This window comes from Amblyraja radiata, chromosome 9, assembly GCF_010909765.2.
Source record: "Amblyraja radiata isolate CabotCenter1 chromosome 9, sAmbRad1.1.pri, whole genome shotgun sequence".
Classification (NCBI taxonomy): Eukaryota; Metazoa; Chordata; class Chondrichthyes; order Rajiformes; family Rajidae; genus Amblyraja; species Amblyraja radiata.
Genome location: NC_045964.1, coordinates 71143123 through 71164191, shown reverse-complemented (window position 1 = coordinate 71164191; position 21069 = coordinate 71143123). Strand labels below are relative to the sequence as shown.

The window sequence follows — 21069 nt, the reverse complement described above, 5'->3', positions numbered from 1 at the left end:
TCACTGGTAGGCGGGGACGCGGTGGGCTAAAAGGGCCTTTTCCACGCTGTATTTCTAAACTAAACTAGTGTGAATGGGTGATTGGTGGTCAGCATGGAATCGATGGGCCAAAGGGCCTCTTTTCTTTACTATAGAACATAGAATAGCACATCACAAGAACAGGCCCTTCGGCCCACAATGCATGTGCCGAGCGTGAAGCCAAGGCCATCTCTTATCTACCTGCGCACAATCCATATCCCTCCATTCTCTATATATCCATATGCTTATCTAAAGGTGCCTTAAATGGCACTGTTGTATCTGTCTCAACAACCAACCCCAGCAGTGCATTCCAGGCCCACACCACCCTCTGTGTATAAAAAGTTGTCTTGCACATCTCCTTCAAACTTTTCCCCTTTTACCTTAAAGCTATGCCTTCTAGCATTTGATGTTGGCATCCTGGGGGGAAAGGTTCTGACTGTCTTCCCTCCTTGTCTTTACTGTATTTTCAGTCAATCTAATGTTGGGGACAGATTTGATGGCCAGATAACCTGCTCTTTGTCTTATTTTCTTATGCACTTGTCTAGGTTAACAGCATTGAATAAGTCTTGTACATTACGAGGATGATGTGAGTTGCATGCAAAAGGCAAATCTGCCCCGAGAGACAATGGGCAATGTGCCACAGCCAACATTACGTGTAGAAAGGAACTGCAGATGCTGGTTTGCACTGAAGACAGACACATAATGCTGGAGTAACTCAGCGGGACAGGCAGCATCTCTGGAGCGATGGAACGGGTGACATTTCTGGTCGAGACCCTTCTTCACACTGAACTACATCACCTTTGAGTAGATATATTTTGCTGATATCTCTGGTTTTCAACTTTCTCTTGGTCTTTATTTTCAATCAAATATCAAAGGCGTGTATTTTGCACATGGAGCTAATAATGTAATACAGTGTAAGTTTTATCTGCCGTGTGATCAACTGAAGAACATTTTGCCTTGTCACAGAATAAAAGTGATTCAAGTGGCGAACTCCTTCTCTGCAAAAGTCACCTTGTTCTTTCCAACTTATTTTAATAACGTCTGTCTTTTAATTTATTTTGTAAAATACCATTTGCAGTACAAAAGTATAAAATATTTTAAGGTTACAAAAAGGTCCGATATGGTAGCGAGATGAACTAGGGTCTAGAAATCTTCGATAGCACCAAATATGGATTTTGAAAATTATTCTTATTACTCCTGTCTTTGACTATAATGTGCAATTTGCTGCCAGATTGAGAAGTGGAAAGCATAAATAAGCTTAAGGGAAGGGCGGGGAGGGAGACACCAATAGACAAGATGAAGAGGGGAAGAAAGCATGTACTTATAGGACATAAAGGCTGACACAGACCTGTCGTGCTAAACGGGCTGTTGTCCATGCTTTGGATTCCGTGCAAGTCATTGAATGTTTGGAGACTGTTTTGGTGCCTCTTCTCCTATTCCCACTGATAATTATTAAGTCATGACTCAGTGATGGCACAGTGGCAGAACTACTGCCTTACAGCACCAGAGACTCGGGTTTGATCCTGACCTTGTGTGCTGTCTGTATGAAGTTTGCACATTCTCCCTGCTTCCCCCAGATGCCCTGGTTTCTCCCACATCTCAAAGCCATGTGTGGTTGTAGGTTAATTTCCCCTCTGTAAATTGCCCCTAGTTTGTAGGACATGGATGCGAAAATGTGATAACATAGAACACGTGTAAGCAGGTGATCGATGGCTTATTTTCATTTAGTTTAATGTGTTTATTATAACAGGGACCAAGGTACAGAGAAGAGCTGTTTGTGGCATGCGATCCAGTCAGCGGAAAGGCTATACATGATTACAATCACGCACAGTGTATAGATACAAGGGAACAATGTGCAAGACAAAGTCCAGTAAAGTAGTCAGTGTGGACTCGATGGGCCGAAGGGCCTTGTTTTCATGCTGTATCTCTAAACCTGCTATTTAGACCTAAACCTACAGAAAGAGTGGTGGAGCTGCAGATTATAGATCTATATCAGCAAGCTGAAAGGGAATAGTTATCACACTGTGCAATATGTTAAGTGGAATCCTTTGAGATTGGTGCTCTTATTTTAAACCTTCAATCAACAACTATGGAAATCGGGAATTGGCATTATACAAGTCTGTGATCAAAACTCCATTCAAATGCACTTTCCCCATTCGAAGTAGCATTGAATAAACATCACTCCCTCTACACTATAATCCATTGCCACAATGATTTTGATTACAGAAGTAGAACTTTGAGAACGTCCCTCTTTGGACCTAATTGGAAACAGTAGGGATGAACTCCAAACTAATGATTGCATCTAAGAATTCCAAGCCAAGACAGAATGACGTTTTATAGGTCTTTGGATAGGCTGCAGGTAAAGCATTTCATGCAGTTCTGGATGCCATATTACAGAAGGATGTGAAGGATTTGAAGAGGGTGCAGAAGAGGGTTTACCAGGGAGGTGCCCAGATTAGTAGCTATTAGCTATAAGGAGTGATTGTTTAATCTGGAGCATCGGAGATTGAGAGGAGGTTGAGTAAATACATTTATGAGAGGTATAAATAGACTAGGCAGTCAGAATTTTTTTTTCCCAGGGTGGAAAAGTCAAAGACCAGAGGTCATAGCTATAAGGTGAAACGGGCAATGTTTAAAAGGGATGCAAATTGGAGATGGGTGCCTAGAACACTCTGTCAGTGGTAGTGGTGGAGATAGTGGCATTAACTTTACACATGTATAAGCAGAGAATGGAATATAGTCTGAAAAGGGTCTTGGCCTGAAACGTCACCTATTCCTTCTCTCCAGAGATGCTGCCTATCCTGCTGAGTTACTCCAGCATTTTGTGTCTATCTTCAGTGTAAACCAGCAGTTCCGTCCGACACATATCAATCACATGCAGCCCGAAGAAATGAACTTATCTTGGCACAATCATTGAGGTCTAAACGACATGTTTTTGTGCTGTACTTTTCCAAGTTCTATGTAATCTTCATCTAAGGAATCACCGTGAACTCGTTAACAATGGTTTAACTTAAGCAATGAGGTTGGATGTAAACAGAGGTATAGACTGGCAAATAATTCTGTAGTTTAGTTTAGTTTATAGATACAACACGGAAAGAGGCCCTTCGGCCCATCAAGTCCGCGCCGATCAGCGATCTCCTCACACTATCAGAGTATAACACTGTCACACCAACTCTAAAGCCCCTGTCCCAGTTACGTGTCCTTGGCACGCTAATTACACGACCTCGTGGGCACGTTGAGGCGCGACGGTCCCGCGAAGGTCGCGCGCGACTTCATGCGTCCGCACAGCCGCCTGGAGCGCATGACATCATTTGAAGATGGACACAAAATGCAGGAGTAACTCAGCGGGACCGGCAGCATCTCTGGAGAGAACCAATGGGTGATGTTTCAGGTCGAGACCCTTCTTCAGTCTGAAAGAAGGTTCTTGACCCGAAACATCATCCATTCCTTCTCTCCAGAGATGCTGCCGGTCCCGCTGAGTTACTCCTGCATTTTGTGTCTCTCTTCAATTTTCATGGCCCCGCTCTGGGAGTAGAAGTGGGGGCGGATCCGGACCGCAATGGCCGTGAGCCCCAGGCCGAGCTCGGATGATCGCTTGCCTGCTTCTGCTGCTGTTGGAGGTGAGACGTTGCACCGCGCCAGGGTCTTGGGCCTGTCCCACTTTGGCCGTCAGTTACCCGACAGGACGTTGACGCGCGAAGATTTTGTTCGCTACAATCCCGGACGCCGCGCGATATCGCGCACAACTACATACCCCTCCGCGCTTCTCAGTGGGACCGACCTCGCGTGGCCACACGATGCCCGTGCGCCTCAACTCGATGACGAGGTCGCGTAATTTGCGTGCCAAGGACACGTAAGTGGGACAGGGTCATAACACTATGGATAGGACAGGTTTACAGGGATATGGACCAAGCGCAGGCAGGTGGATCTAGTGTAGCTGGGACATGTTGGCCGGTGTGGGCAAGTTTGGCTGAAGGGCCTGTTTCCACACTATCATTCTATGACTCTCTGACTACCCGACACACACGAGGGACAATTTACAATTTTATCAAAGCCAATTAACCCATAAACCTGTACATCTTTGGAGTGTGGGAGGAAACAGGAGATCCCGGAGAAAGCCCACGCAGGTCATGGGGAGAACGTGCAAACTCCGTACAGACAGCACCCAGTGGACATCTCTGGCTCTGTAAGACAGCAACTCTACCGCTGCGCCACCGTGCCGCTCCATTCAGGCAAACGTTGTTAAGAAACGACCAATCCAAAAGTTTTATGTTTGCATGATCCAGAACCAGGGCCACAGTTTAAGAATAAGGAGTAAGCCATTTAGAACGGAAACGAGGAAACACTTTTTCCTCACAGAGAGTGCCGAATCTGTGGAATTCTCTGCCTCAGAGGGCGGTGGAGTCAGGTTCTCTGGATGCTTTCAAGAGAGAGCTAGATAGGGCTCTTAAAAATAGCGGAGTCAGGGGATATGGGGAGAAGGCAGGAACGGGGTACTGATTGTGGATGATCAGCCATGATCACATTGAATGGCGGTGCTGGAGTGCTCGAAGGGCTGAATGGCCTACTCCTGCACCTATTGTCTATTGTCTCCCAAAGATCAAATCAATGTTGCAACATTTCGCCAGGACTTTTTGTCGATAAAAGTCAGGCGTGGAGTTAGGAAGAGTCAGTTTGAGGAGGGGAAGAGGGGTCTTTGTAGACGTCAGCTAAATGTTGAATTCTCAAGGAAACGGCAACATTCTTTGTTGAGAGTGGATGTTTTTGTGGCAGAACATGAAAGAGTCTGAGGCCTTACACCCACCTGACTCTCAAAAATCCCCAATATATCCCCAGTGACCACAATTGGCCTTGGTTTCAGGATTGTGGAAAGCAATAAAGTGGTATTAAGCTTAACATTTTCAACTTTGACTTACTTTTCAGGTTGTGGAATTTCTTTGATCTCAAAGTAATACCATTTCTACCCTGAGGTTGCTAATATTATTAATAGTACTTGCAGCCAAGTATTTATCTAGCTCTCTCGCTTGCAACCTCAGAACTAACAAACTCCACTACTATTCTTGGAGGGGGGGGGGGGGTGGGGAGGTGGAGGTGCGATGAGGTCGGTGGAATGTGAATACTAATTATTAGGGGGATTTGAGGTAAACTGGGATCCCCTTCATAGTTTTAGTTTCAAGGGCTGCATTCCAAGTTAAACAAATGTGCATTATTATCAATGCCTGTTGGTGTTTAGAAACCAGTGAACTATTTCCCTCCATTGGAGGCTAAAGCAGATCTCGCATCCAGAGCTACAACTGTGATTGTGTGACACCTTTCAGCGGATCCACATCAATGCCCTTTTATAGAGTTGAATGCCTCAAGTATTCCAATTACAGCCTGGTCAATGACCAGTGGATCATGAAAATAAAGAAAACACAATGCCTGTGTGGAGTTTGCATGTTCTCCCCGTGAGCTTCCCATATACCTAAGATTTGCGGGTTTTCAGGTTAATTGGCTTCTGTAGATTCGCACTCGTGGGTAGAGAGTGGATGAGAAAGCAGGAGATCATAGAACTGGTGTGAAGGAGTGATCAATGGTTGGCATAGACTTGGTGGGCCAAAGGGTCTGTTTCCACGTTGTGCTTTCTATCAATTAATCTCTCATGTCTTCCATCCTATCTCCGGCCTTCCCTTTATACAGAGCCTACTATCCTAGTTTGAACTGAACTAAACAGATGCTGGAATCTTGAGCTAACAATAACAAATAGCCAGAGGAACTCACCGGGCCAGGCAGCATCAGTGGAGGGGAATTGACAGGTGACGTTTTCATAAGTTCATAAGCCATAGGAACAGAATTAGGCCATTCGGCTCATTGAGTCTACTCCTCCATTCAATCATGGCTGATCTATTTTCCCAATGAACCCCATTCTTCGGCCTTCTCCCCATAATCTTTGACACTCTTACTAATCAATAACATGTCCTTCTCTGCTTTAAAAATACATAATATACTTGCCTGCCCAGCTGTCGGAGGCAATGCATTCTACAGATTTACCACCCTCTGCCAAATGAAATTCCTCCTCACCTCCTTTCTATAGGTACATTCATTTATTCTGAGGCTGTGCCCTTTGGCCCTAGACTCTCCCACCAGTGGAGCTTTCAGATGGGACCAAAATAATGGTTGCTTCATCTTACATGATCTCAGATCCATCCCAATATTTGATAAATCACACCTTTCATATTAACAAGTTCTATTCAATAGACAGTGAGAGTTCTTTCTAACTTTTGACATTTTCGCCTAGCTGGCCTGGGACACCTGGCTGATCTAACCCACTACCTGACCACTGTATCTGCAAGCTTATTTTGTCCAGATGTAGACAACTGGCTCAACAAGTCCACATTCCCTAAAGACCCTTGAACGAGGCTTGGGCCTTGAACCCCGAGGTCCCAACCTGGAACATAGCTTTTGAACATGGCTTCAGATCTGACAACCTGCCCTGCAACCAAACAAAGACCCCATTCATGTTTTTATGGTATAGGAGCAGGATTAGACCTTATTAAATGTTTCTTGTAATCAGAAAAAACATGTAAAGCTACCCAGATAGATATTCAAAGAATATTCAACTTAAAAGGCTAACAAATAACTTAACATAACATAATTTATTTATTGATTAGTATGGGTGTCAGGGGTTATGGGGAGAAGACAGGAGAATGGGGTTAAGAGGGAGAGATAGATCAGCATTAATTGAATGGCATAGACTTGATGGGTCGAATGGCCTAATTCTACTCCCATCACTTATGATAAAATAATTTGAACATATGCAATATTTCACATGATCAGTAACACCATTCAAAGGAACATTCTTGATTAGTAAAGACGTCAGGGGTTATGGGGCGAAGGCAGGAGAATGTGGTTGAGAGGGAAAGATAGATTAGCCATGATTGAATGGCAGTCGACTCGATGGGCTGAAGGGCCTAATCCTGCTCCTATACCATAAGAACATATGAATGGGCTCTTTGTATTTGGTTGCAGAGCAGGTTGTCAGATCTGCATGTAATGGTTCACAGATTCACCTTGTACTTCCAGATTTGGTCACTCATATTATTTTCAATCTCCAGTTCAGTGGGTTCTCTTTGTGGTCAATCCAGATCCCTTTGGCAAGAAACACCCTCAAGGTTTCACCCTGCTGTTGTTGACAACATTGTTGCTTCTGCATTCAATAGGTGCAGTGTAATACCAAAGATGTACTTCGCCGGCAGGAATTCAGTTTAGTTTTAGTTTAGTTTAGTTTAGAGATACAGCACAGAAAAAGGTCCTTTGGCGCACCGATTCTGTGCCGACCAGCGAGTCCCGCACGCTAACACTATCTTCCCCAGGCGAGGGACAATTTACAATTATACCAAGCCAATTAGCCTACAAACCTTTATGTCTTTGGAGTGTGGGAGATCCCGGAGAAAACCCACGCAGGTCAAGGTGAGAACGTACAAACTCTGTGCAGACAAGCACCCATGGTCAGGATCGAACCTGGGTCTCTGGTGCTATAAGGCCACAACTCTACCTGGAACAGGTAGAGTTACTGCCGCCCAATCCAAGCCTTAACCAATATGATCAGGTAGCATTCAATGACTCAAGAAACTGCAGATACTGGAATCTTGAGCTAAGCACAGAGTGCTGGAGGAACTCAGTGGATCTGATAAACTCTGGGAAGGGAATGGAAAGGTGACGTTTTGGGCTGGGATCCTTCTTTGGAAGAATTTGATGTCCAAGACCACCATCAAATAAAATAAAGAACTCTTATTAAGCTATTCCACCTGTGGTTCCACAGCCTATTCACTTAATACTTCATGCTACCAATTATATGTTATGACTAAAACAGGGGTCGGCAACCTATGGCCCCCGGGCCGAATGCGGCCCATAACCCGAAATCATCCGGCCCGCAGACGGATTTTTTCCCCGTAATCATCCAGCCCGCCGAGCGCCGAGCACTGTCTGTACTGCATCCTGCGCAAAGCCGCCGGGATGGCCATGCACCTTCTGTGAACACGTTTAAGAAAGAACTGCAGATGCTGAGAAAAATCGAAGGTAGACAAAAATGCTGGAGAAACTCAGCGGGTGAAACATGCAAGGCAGCATTTTTGTCTACCTTCTGTGAACACGTGATTTGTTGCCTGCCATCCGGGTCAGGATTCATGTGTACACGTGACAGATGTGGCCCGCCTTCCGCTCACAGACATGCATCCTGGCCCCTATGCAGAACAAGGTTGCCCACCCCTGGTCTAAAATATGGCCCTTGCTAAAAAATGTAACTTCCAAAACCTCTAACAGGCTGCAATGATAATATTAGGACAATAGGCTCCAAGAATCTAAATTAAGGGATCAAAACCAAAGACCATCAGTCTTAGCAGCAGAATTAGGCCATTCGGCCCATCAAGTCTACTCTGGTACTCAATCATGGTGATCTATTTTTCCCTCTCAACCCCATTCTCCTGCCTTCTCCCCATAATCTTTGATGCCCTTCCTAATCAACTACCTATCAATTTCTGGCTTTAAAAATACCCATTGTCTTTGCCTCCACACCGGTCTGTGGCAGTGAATTCCACAGTTTCACCAGCCGAAGCCAAGATGTGCTTACGTTCTGGACTTTGCATTGATAGGTTATGAACATTTATGTCTTGCAGATGGCTCCATAACCCAAATCAAGTCTTAATGTAATCTGCTGATCAAGAATTATTCCGTTTGTTCATATCTAGAGGATTAGCACCTTGCTGTACTTTCATGCCATGTGTGGTTTAGCGCGAAAGACAAAATATGTTTTCATTGCCCTCAGACAGACTGAGCAGAAAAGAAGATTAAGCAGTTCAGAGGTGGATTTGCGGATGTAGAAATAAGATTTGCCAAGTATTAAAAATACTGGAATGCAGCAAGCTTAGTAAAACAGAGCAGGATTAAAATTTGCCAACCAAATGTGCTTGATTAAAATAATTGACGTACGCTAAAGAAAAAAAAATTTGCTGACTGCTCTACAAATTAGGTTTCCATGCAGGCTTTACACACATGATCTTACATTTAAATAACAGCTTTGCTGTATCAAAATGGCACAATTATCAGAAATATTACCACCAAAAAATTATCCCCAATACTTGAGATATCAACTGAGAAACTAAAATTTAAGATAGTTCTTAAAACTTGGTCATATAGTTAAAAGGAAAGTGGGGCGAATTCACAGAATGTGTGTCCGATTCCTAATATGCAAAACCTCCAGGTTAGATATCAACTATAATCTACACATCTGCCTTTTTAAATAAATGGTTAGTTTCAACCAGGATATATAATGCAAATTAGATGGATTAGGCTGCAGAATATTCAAATGGGAATTATAAAAGTTACATGTTGGCAAAGGGTAATCTGATCTTTAACATTGTGCTGACTCTACAGATCCCACTCACTCACTCTCTCGCCTTAGGCCTGTAAATGTTTTAGTTTCAGTTTGTCATGTCACCTATTCCTTTTCTTCAGAGATGCTGTCTGACCCGCTGAGTTACTCCAGCTTTTTGAGTCTATCTTCGATTTGAACCAGCATCTACAGTTCCTTCCTACACATTTTGTCTGCTCCACTGCGAAATCTCCTCAAGGTATGTTGACTTTGAAGTTCTCCTCCTCTCTCCGATGAGAGTTCTCTAACACCCTCCCTCACTGCTTCCAAATTACTCCTAGATCCCTCTGCTAGCGTATCTTACCCATTTAAGTCCTCTCATTTCTACTACCTTTCCTTATTATTTTTTTTTTAAACCATGGTAACACTTCATGTTTCTCAGTGTCAAAATTTAATCTGCCAGCTATCCACCAATTTCATCAACCTGGCTACATCTACCACTGTTCTCACAGTTGACTACATGCCTACATTTTGTGAACCTGCAGATTTGAAAACTGTGCCCTGTGCACTCGTACAAGTCACTTACCTATATTTATTTGTATCTATATTAAGAAAAGCAGGGACTTGCTTGTGAGGAATTCCACTGTTAAAGTTTGCATTGCAACTCTGTTTTCTCTTAGCAGTTGCATTCATCCATGCGGATATAGACCCATAGACTTAATTCTTAATGAATTGTGAAGAAGTACCATATGAAATAGCTACTGTGAACATTAGCAAAGGGACAGTGAGCTTTGATTTCTGGATCCTTGACAATTTGAGAGAACCCTAGTTTGATATTTATGCTGATTCTTACTGCAGATAACTTTCTCGGCATGCCCGTTTCAAGATCTTATTGTTAAGCACGGGTCAATGAACACCTTTCCTTTAGGCCATGGGTAACCTTACACAGCAAAATCTCAAATCTAAACAATTCATCATTAGGAACTGAATAGCATGGCACCGGGACATACGTGCGATACTGCAAAGCAGGCATTTCAGACCATCTGTACACCAACTCTTTAGTTTTAATTTAGTTTAGAGATACAATGTGGAAACAAGCCCTTCGGCCTCCGGGTCCTTGGCGACCAGCGATCCCCGTACACTAGCAATAACCTACACACGCTGGGGACAATTTACAATTTTACAGAAGCCAATTAACCCACAAACCTGTACGTCTTTGGAGTGTGGGGAGAAACCAGAGCACCCGGAGAAAACCCACGCAGATCACGGGCAAAACGTACAAAATCCTTACAGTCTGCACCCATGGTCAGGATCGAACCCGGGTCTCTAGCGCTGAAAGTCAGCAACACTACAGCTGTGCTACTGTGCTGCCCATAACCTTTCAATGCATTTTTTTTTAATTGCCATGTGCACAACACTTTCTGATTATTGGTGGTCAGGAAAAATATTTTCGTTGCTGAGATCATTCAGTCGAGGAGTTTAGGTATTCGACCTTCAAATTAGAATGAACAATTGAGTTTGTTGGTGTTCTGCGTGGTGGCCAAATAAAGCCCAGTTGGCATTTTCTCCTCGTGGCCTGAAGAAAACCTTCTGTGAGTTGCTCCTGTACACGCAGCTGTTAACTTCCCAATAGTTCTGGCATTCGTTTAATGGAATTGAGTGCCAGTGTCTAGTCCCTGCCTACAGGAACTGCATGCTTCAAGCCCCATGCCAATGGACCTCTCAAATTACTTGGCAGTCAGTGCAATGAGAATCCTTCTCATTTCTTGGCTGTGGCAGAGGTCACTTCATTCAAAGCCAAGGTCAACACTCGCAACAACATCCTGCGCAAACTGGTAAACTCAAAGTGGGGTGCTGATCCACCAACCATCCGTGCAACTGCCCTAGCCCTGTGCTTCTCCACAGCTGAATACGCGTGCTCAAGCTGGAGCCGCTCCCACCACACCAAACTGGTTGACACAGCCCTCAACGACACCTGCCGCATTATCACGGGATGCATAAAGACAACGCCAGTCCCGTGCCTCTACGCCCTAGCTGGTATTGCCCCCCCCCCCCCCCCCCCATATCAGACGATCCATCGTCGCCCAAGACGAGCGGAGAGCACAGGAGATCGATACCAGGCACCCCCCCTGCACGGGCACACAGCACCTCCACCCCGACTGAAATCCAGAGCCAGTTTCTTGCAGACAGTCCCACCTCTCCAGACAACCAAAGAAACAGCAAGGACCAACATCTGGAAAGATGAATGGAACCAGCTCAACACACGAGCCCACGACTGGATGGAGAGAGGAATCACTCCGACTGAATGCCTCGCCAGCGGGCACGACCTCCCATGGCCAACCTGGAAGACCCTCAACAGATTACGAGTGGAGCAGGGGAGGTGCAAAGCACTTATGAAAGCATGGAACTACCAGGCAGAAGACACATGCAGCTGTGGAGCAGTACAGACAATGTCCCACCTACTGGACCTAGTGTGACCACGCCCCCCAGTGCAGCCCCCAGGACCTGGCTGAACCGACCCGACCAGCTGTGACCTGCGCCAGATACTGGCAGAACGACATCTGAGATTGCAACGGACTCGAAGAAGTTTCAGGCCACAAACAGATTTGCAGATAACATCTGTACAGTTAACATGATATCCTGAAGTGATTTTGTTTCAAAGAAGCATGATAGCCTGTGATCCCACGCACATAAGTGCGTGTGACGAGTTAATTCATTTTTAATAATGTCGATTGAGGAATGGATATTGGTCTGCTCACTGAAGAGCAGATGACGGCCTAGTTGGATGTCATCATCGAAAAGATCAATTCCCCAACATGACTGCTCTCCCTTGGAATACACTCAAGTGTCAAGTCTAGGTTTTTGTGTTTTATTCTTCAGTGGGATTCAAACCTAGAATCTTCCAACTCAAGGCAAGTACAGAGCAACTGACAAAGCACAAACAGATCAGATAAGATAGTAAATGATACAACAAGACATCAAATACTACTGGGCCACATTCTCATCTGCCAAAACCTCCAAGACCACCCTGGCTTGGATAGAGTGGATGTGGAAAGGATGTTTCCACTAGTGGGAGAGTCTAGGACACAGCCTCAGAATTAAAGGATGTTCTTTTAGGAAGGAGATGAGAAGGGATTTCTTTAGTCAGAAGGTGGTGAATCTGTGGAATTCTTTGCCACAGAAGGCTGTGGAGGTCGTCAGTGGATATATTTAAAGCAGATAAGATAGATTCTTGACTAGTACAGGTGACAGAGGTTGTAGGGAGAAGGCATGAGAATGGGGTTAGGGGGTAGACATAGATCAGCCATGATTGAATGATGGTGTAGACTTCATGGGCCAAATGGCCTAATTCTGCTCCTATCACTTATGATAGTTAATCAAAGAGATCCACTGTCTTTGGCACAACATCTGCCCAATACTTTGAGTCACAGTTTTTATCTTACTCCTGAATCAGTGCTGCAGGCCGAATCAGTCGCTGAAGTTTCATCAGCAAGTTGAGCTTCCATTAGGACATGCAATCTGTCTGAAAAACACAGACTAAACACAGCACCTAATTTACACACAAGTTTCCACTGGAATGGACGAGAAAGTGATCAATTCTTCTTCTTTTACTTTGTGACATTAATGGAATGGCAAATATTTTCCAGGACTAGAGATATGTCATCTGCTCCATATCAGTGTCAAGAAATGTCTTCATTTGCACCTTCATCATTCCCTGATCATCGACTATTTAGTCGCATAGCAACTCACTAGTTTATAGCTCTCAATAGCTCAAATATTAGATTCCCAGCCTAATAACCTCGATTGAAACTCCATTTCATCTTCATCCATCTCCTCAGCAGTTACCCCATGATAAGGTCACAAACACCACAACTCTGCAAATGCATAACTCTCATTCCTCTGCATTTTCCTCTCTTCATCCAACTGTAACCTCCAGCTGTCTACCCCTTTTATCACTTATCAAATACACACAATGTGGCTCCACAAATGTAGGCGTGCCATACTATTTCTTGGTTCCTTTGCAATCTTCTGCAACAGCTTGCAGCTAAACCATGTCGTCTTAAAGGATAAACATGTAGCATTCCTAAAGTAGGCACAATAACAGAATAATGGTAGTGCAACCATTCAGGTCATCAATATTAACCACATTCACCAGCTTTTCCCCATTGCATCTTGTTACAGACTCCCCATATACACAAAATAAAGTAGTCCTTTTGATAGAAGATAGACACAAAAAGCTGGAGTAACTCAGTGGGACAGGCAGCATCTCTGGAGAGAAGGAATGGGTGACATTTCGGGTCGAGACCCTTCTTCAGACTGGTTAGGAATAAGGGAAACGAGAGATAGATGATGTAGAGAGATAAAGAACAATGAATGAAAGATATGCAAAGATGGAACGATGATAAAGGAAACAGGCCATTGTTAGCTGTTTGTTGGGTGAAAACAAGAAGCTGGTGCGACTTGGGTGGGGGAGGTACTGTAAATAGTGAAGATGATTGTCAAAAATTGCGGCACGATCTTGGTCGGTTGGGCAGGTGCGCTGACGAATGGTTGATGGAATTCAATATAGAGAAGTGTGAGGTGTTGTATTTTGGGAAGTCTAACAAGGCAGGACTTATCCAGTGAATGATCGTGCTCTGGCGAGTGTTGCAGAGCAAAGGAATCCAGAAGGGCAGCAACATAGTTCCTTGAAAGTGGCCTCACAGGTAGATAGGTGGTCAAAAAAGATTTCGGCACTTTGACCTTCATCAGTCAGAGTATTAAGTATAGAAGTTGGGAGGTCATGTTAAGGGGCTGTCCCACTGCGGCGACCTAATCTGCGAGTTTAGACAAGTTTGCCCTTGATTCAAACTCGCAGCATGGTCGACACGTGGTCCTAGGAGGTCCTATGAGGTCACTGGAACTCTCCTTCATGCTCGAGGGAAGTTCTCGAATACTCGCGGCCTCAGCTAAGTCGCAGAAAAATTTTCAGCATGTTGAAAAATTTTCCATGAGTAAAATTTGGTCGGCATGGTTCTTTAGACTCGTAGTGCCGTGGAGTGTGGTCGCTATGTAGTTACAGGCAGTCGAGGGCAGCCGTAGGCAATCTCCTTTGCTGACCGGACATTTTAATTGGCTCATTGGAGTTTTCAGGACCAAGGAAAATGACCGGTAAGTAAAATGCCCGCTAAACATTATTCTACTTCTCTCCCCCCCCCCCACCCCCCCTCCCCAGTGTTCTCTAAAGGACTTACTGTACACTATGGCAGCCGTTTACCTTCCTTTTCATCGCGGGTGTGAATTTTAGACAGCGCTCCCCCACTTTCCCTGGCCCCCGCCTTTGCTTGTGTGCGGTCGGTCGATCCAGCTCGCGGTTTCAACGCGGACGGTCGATCCAGCTCGAGTTTTTCCAGGCGAGTGCCCTCGAGCTTAAAGGTCGAAGCCACTCTTCTTAACTCGCGGATTAGGTCGCCGCAGTGGGTCAGCCCCTTTACAGTTGTATAAGACCACATTCAGAGTATCGTGTTCAATTTTGGTCACCACATTATTGGAAAGATCTTCTCAAGCTGGAAAGGGTGCGGAGAAGCTTCACAAGGATGTTGCCTGGTCCTGAACTATAGGGAGAGGTTGAGCTGGCAAGGACTTTATTCCTTGGAGTGCAGAAGGATGAGGAGTGATCTTATAGAGGTGTATCAGATCATGAGAGGAATAAATAGGGTAAACGCACAGTGTCTTTTGCCCAGAATAGGAGAATTGAGAACCAGTGGACATAGGTTTGTGAGGGGAGGAAAGATTTAATAGGTACCTGCGGGGTAACTGTTTTACCACTGGCTTAACCTTGCACTAAACTTCTCTCCCATATCATGTATTTATACACTGGAAACCGCTCGATTGGAATCGTGAATTGTCTTTCTTCTGACTGGATAGCAGGCAACAAAAACCTTTTCACTGTACCTCGGTACATGTGACAATAAACTAAACTGAACTGGATGTAGCCCACTGCCCAAACTCGCCGGTAACATGGCCACTCCCAAACTCGGCAGTAACATGCCCGTTGTTCAGCTTCACTATTGCCAGATATAACAGGCCCCACGAGCATGCGATTATATGCAGCAAGCGCGACCAAACCGGAAGCGGGGGTCGCGCGGAGGTCAAGTGATCCCCGTACAGGGCCTGTCCCACCAGCATGTGACGAGCGCGACCAAACCGGAAACGGGGACCGCGCGGAGGTCGAGTGATCCCGTACGAGTTGACTTGAAGTTCGAGCGAAGTCCGCGGAAAATACGCGCGTGATGTACGGTGTCAAGACGCTGCGTACGGCGTCAAAACGCTATGCACGCCTGTCTAGGCGGTGCGTAAGGCCTCAATGTGGCTGCAGGCCGGCGGGACGTTGCCGCGCGGAATTTTTGGACAGTGTCAGTTTATCGGAGCCCCGTGTGATGTTGGGACCAGCCCCGCTTAACTCCATACGGCTCCGACGATCGAAGTGGGACCGGCCCCGCGAGGCCGTACGGTTCAAGCGACCACGTTAGGTCGCGCTTGCCGCATGGAGTCGCATGCTGGTGGGACAGGCCATTAACCTTCCATACCAGGAGGCATCCCCAGAGGCAAATCGGCCCCAGTTATCTAGCCCGAGGCTCTGCACCTGGAGTAACCTGGCAGATGCTGACAGCTTGATAAAAATGTTTCAGAACTGTTATTCAAATGTCTGACCTGCAGAGGCATTCAAAAGCATCAAACAACATAGAAAATTTGCTTTGAAAATTATAATCAAAAACAACTGAAAATATGAACAAAAAATTAACGAGTTTGAATGAAAATAATTCTAACACCTACCATTTTAATGGATGGGGCCACTATTTGTAAACCCAACCTGCCCTGGTATAAAAGGCAAACAACGCTCACTGCAAAGTGTGTTTAGATTCATTTCTCAGGGCATCAATGCTCCACTTCATTTTAGGTTTAGATTTTGTTTTATGATCATCACATGAACCAAGGTACAGTGGGAGGCTTTGTTTTGTGTGCTGCCCAATCAAATCAGATAATGCATATCCAAACGGTCAAGCCAAACTCGTCCAATAGATCGAGGAAAGAAAGAAACAGGATGCAAAATATAGTTCTCAAGAGTTAAGAGTGTTTTATTGTCATTAAAAGATTTATTAAAAGATTTGTTTATTAAAAGATTTTTGTTGCATGCTGCCAGTCAGCAGAAAGACAACACATGATTACAGTCAATCAAATTACAGTATATAGAAACATGATAAGGGAATAACGTTTAGTGCAAGGTAAAGCCAGCAAAGTCCAGTCAAGAGGTAGATAGTCACTGCTCTCAGGTTGTGGTAGGATGATTCAGTTGCCTGATAACGGGTGGGAGGAAACTCTCCCTGAATCTGGTGGTGGGCGTTTTCACACTTCTGTACCTTTTGATCATAGTTAAAGTAAAAAATGTTTCTGTAGGTATACAGATTGAAGAGTGAGGATCGATTGTAATAGGAGTTTGCTATTCTGCTTCTGTAACTAGCAGGCAAATAGTCACCTGTGTTGGGCGCCATCTTATAGAAGGACCACTCAGAAGCCTGATATAATTTGGGGAAAAGCAGATGCTGAGACTGGTGGAGAGTGCTTTCAAGCTTCTGTACCTCCTGCCCGATGGGAACAATGAGAAAGTGCAATGACTGGGTTGGGAAAGGTTATTGATTATGTTGGCTTGGTTGTATTTATGTATAGTTATCTGAGTAGATAGCATGCAAAGCAAGGTTTTCCACTGTACCTATCACAATAATAAATCCAAACTTAAAACTATTCTTTAAAAACAAAACTTGGGTAAAGCTAAAATCATCTTTCTAATTAACCAGAGCGGTATTTTACACAAGTAGTTTGGCTTTGCATTGCAGGCATCTGTCTCCACTCTTCCAGAATAGCAGCATCTACCCTCCAATTGTGCCACAACATCACACCAACTTTTCACATTGAAATGTTGTGATCTGTTTATTCCATTGATGTTTTAGATGTTAATGTGCGGCATTTTCTCGATTACACAATTGGCCACAGCCTCAAAGTCCATAGGTAGGTTGGTAAAACTTAAACATGACAAATCATGTCTATTGTCCGGGAATGAAATCCTCTCAGGCTAAAATATAACGTGCTTTTATGTATTGTCACAAAAATAAAAATCAGGGGACACTTCCTTTGTTCACCATTTAACACAGGAAACAATAGAAATGGAGAAATAGTTTACAGAGGAATAAAAGAAAATAAGTACTTTGGCAAGAAAATATAGAAACATAGAAAAAGGTGCAGGAGTAGGCCATTCGGCCCTTCGAGCCTGCACCGCCATCAATATGATCATGGCTGATCATCCAACTCAGTATCCTGTACCTGCTTTCTCTCCATACCCCCTGATCCCTTTAGCCACAAGGGCCACATCTAACTCCCTCTTAAATATAGCCAATGAACTGGCCTCAACTACCTTCTGTGGCAGAGAATTCCACAGATTCACCACTCTGTGTGAAAAAATGTTTTTCTCACCTCGGTCCTAAAAGATTTCCCCCTTATCCTTAAACTGTGACCCCTTGTTCTGGACTTCCCCAACATCGGGAACAATCTTCCTGCATCCAGCCTGTCCAACCTCTTAAGAATTTTGTACGTTTCTAAAAGATCCCCCCTCAATCTTCTAAATACTAGCGAGTACAAGCCGAGTCAATCCAGTCGTTCTTCATATGAAAGTCCTGACATCCCAGGAATCAGTCTGGTGAACCTTCTCTGTACTCCCTCTATGGCAAGAATGTCTTTCCTCAGATTAGGAAAACATCTACCTTGTGTGGAGTTTCGATAAAAATCTTTCCTGATTTGGCACGATCTTAGCATCTGCATTTCAGTTTCAGTTGATGTTAAGAAATGGGACATAGTTGGCTCCAAATAACTCTATATCCTTATCTGCATCATCGACCTGTGTACACTTTTCCAACCAAAAATACCTTCCATTTAAGCTATGTGTAGGAAGGAACTGCAGATGCTGTTATAGCTGTTATATGTACCAAAGATAGACACAAAATGGTGGAGTAACTCAACAGGTCAGGCAGCATCACTGGAGAGAAAAAAAAAAAATAGGTGACCTGTCGGGTCGAGATCCTTCTCCAGACCCTTCTTCAGATCTATTTAAGCTATCTCTCTTTCAGAGGAAGACACAAAATGCTCAAGTGACTCAACGGCTCAGGCAGCATTTTTCTTTCAGGTTCAGTTTATCCAAATATCCCTTTATATCGGTTAGAGGTTGGGTAACTGATAACAGTCTAACACAATTTAAATTCTTCCACAATCCCTATTTAAATTATTACCTAGGCTTGGGGACTTGTCGATTCTGACCTCCAGCTCGCCAAATCCAATATCATCAGGAATTTAAACATAGCCAATGTGGTTTTATGAAAGGAAATTATGTTGGACAAATATGGTGGAACTCTTTTAAGAAGTGCCGTTGTTGACATTTTCTGTGCTTCACAATCCCATTTTATCCCCTCACTTCTTTCTTACCATGTCAATATATTACCTGAACCCAATGCACTTTTATGTTAAGCAGCGATCTTTCATAAGGCTTCTTATGAGGAGGAGGGGGTAGAGCATAGAAAGGAGAACCAATGCATGTATTGTGCTTGGATTTACAAATGTGGTTTCATAAGGAGACATGTGAAAGATTATGCAGGACATAAAAGTGCATATGGTTCGGGTAACATATTGACATGGATAGGGGAGTGGTCAGGGGATGGAAAGGGAACAGGAAACGCTAAAAGTCCGCAACCAGATACAGCAGTTGGAAAGGCTAATGGAATAAATCTTTACTGCAAACGATATGGAGTATAAGTGCAGGAAAGTTTAATATATCTCTGCAGGCCACAGGTGAGACCAGTGTTGGAGTACTTCTGCTTTCTATATTTGGGGAAGAATGTGTTTGCATTGGAAACAATCAGGGAAGGGTCATTAAGTTGATTTATGGGATAAAGGAATGTTAAACAGGCTGAACCTATTCTCATTGGGATGTAGAAGAATGAGAAGTAGTCTTATTGAAATACATAAGTTTCCTGGCTAGGAAATCTGGTGGTGGATACATGGAATGAGCTGCCAGAGGACATAGTTGAGGAATGAACTATTAACAATGTTCAAAAGGCATTTGGACAGGCACATGGATAGGAAATGTTTAGAGGGATATGGGGTAAACGTGGGCAGGTGGGACCAGTGTAGATGGGGCATCTTGGACGGTGTGGGCAGGTGGGACCAGTGTAGATGGGGCATCTTGGACGTTGTGGACAAGTTGGGTTGAAGGACATGTTTCCCTGCTGTATGACTATCTAGACTCCATCTAGAACAATGGGGCTTGCGTTCAGATTAAGGGGTTGTCCATTTCAGCTGGATATGAGGAGGATTTTTTTCTCTCAAACTGTCATTAATCTTTGGAATTCTCTACCGAAAGGGTTGTGGAGGTGGAGTTACATTCCAGGTGGAAATTGACTGACTCCCTTGAAATTTAAATATGTAACGGTATGTGGAGAACATGGAAAGGTGGGGTCGAAGCCATGATCGGATCAGGCATGATCTTGGTGAATGGAAGAGCAGGCCTGAGGGATCAACGGACCTAAGTTGTGTCTATGCTCCCATGTTGTCTTAATTTAGAAATGTCTTCCACTCCTTTGCCCAATTGCTTCCATTGATTGCCATCCATATCCTCACTCATCTCACTCGCCTCCTTTGCTTCCTTTTGTCCTGCCTTTCCACCTTTCTACAGCTGACTCATATACTTCATGCCCATCTCTCAGATTCCTTCATCTTTCTATCCCCTTTCCCCATGTTCAGACATGTTCTCAGAGCCGCCTTCTCTGATCGCATTTCAGTAACGTACCTCGAGTCTAATACCGGTCAATATCGACTCACTCCACGAACCGGGAAGATTCTTATGGTGATCAAACTCCTTCGCAAATACAACTTCTTCAGCTGATTTCCTCACAGTATTTTCAAAGCCTGCAAAAAAACACAATACTGACATCACTAACTGAAACAACCAATCACTTTAATAACAGTGTATGTAGGGCCTTGTAATGTAGGAATCCATCCTAAAGGCACTTTGCATAAACACCATTAAACACAAATGGATGTCGATTTTCTGAAAATGATCCTTAGAGGCAAAGACTGAAACTGTAGTCAAATGGGTAGGTTTTAACCAGATTATCAAATGAGGAAAGAAAGATTTAGAATCAAAAGAAGTGTGTTAGACTGAATTCAGTGGGTACAGTCCCCAGATGGGTGAAACATAGAAACATAGAAAATAGGTGCAGGAGCAGGCCATTCGGCCCTTCGAGCCTGCACCGCCATTCAATATGATCATGGCTGATCATCCAACTCAGTATCCCGTACCTGCCTTCTCTCCATACCCCCGATCCCTTTAGCCACAAGGGCCACATCTAACTCCCTCTTAAATGTAGCCAATGAACTGGCCTCAACTACCTTTTGTGGCAGAGAATTCCAGAGATTCACCACTCTCTGTGTGAAAGTGTACAATTAATTACATACCAAAACGGAAAGGTGTGGACACAAGCACAAACATGCAGGAACAAAAAGATCTTGGTGCAAGGTAGAATAGACAAAACCACAGAGGTAAGGAAACGGTGAGGCTGTGAAAAAATGGAACCACTGGGATTCCAGGTGATACGAGTCATCAATAAACTCACATCGAT

General features: G+C 44.2%; 1 protein-coding gene and 1 long non-coding RNA gene across 2 annotated transcripts in view; one reads left to right on the top strand and one right to left on the bottom strand.

The window, feature by feature from the left end:
- The window catches only part of flrt2 (fibronectin leucine rich transmembrane protein 2), a 92461-nt gene that overhangs the window by 58624 nt on the left and 12768 nt on the right, over nucleotides 1-21069 (bottom strand). Inside the window, exon 2 of the mRNA XM_033027697.1 lies at nucleotides 20238-20356. The gene's annotated coding sequence lies outside the window, so the exon portion shown is untranslated. The remainder of the gene's footprint in view (nucleotides 1-20237; nucleotides 20357-21069) is intronic.
- Nucleotides 1-21069, top strand: part of LOC116977249 — a 79180-nt gene that overhangs the window by 49081 nt on the left and 9030 nt on the right. The gene's annotated exons all lie outside the window — the stretch shown is intronic.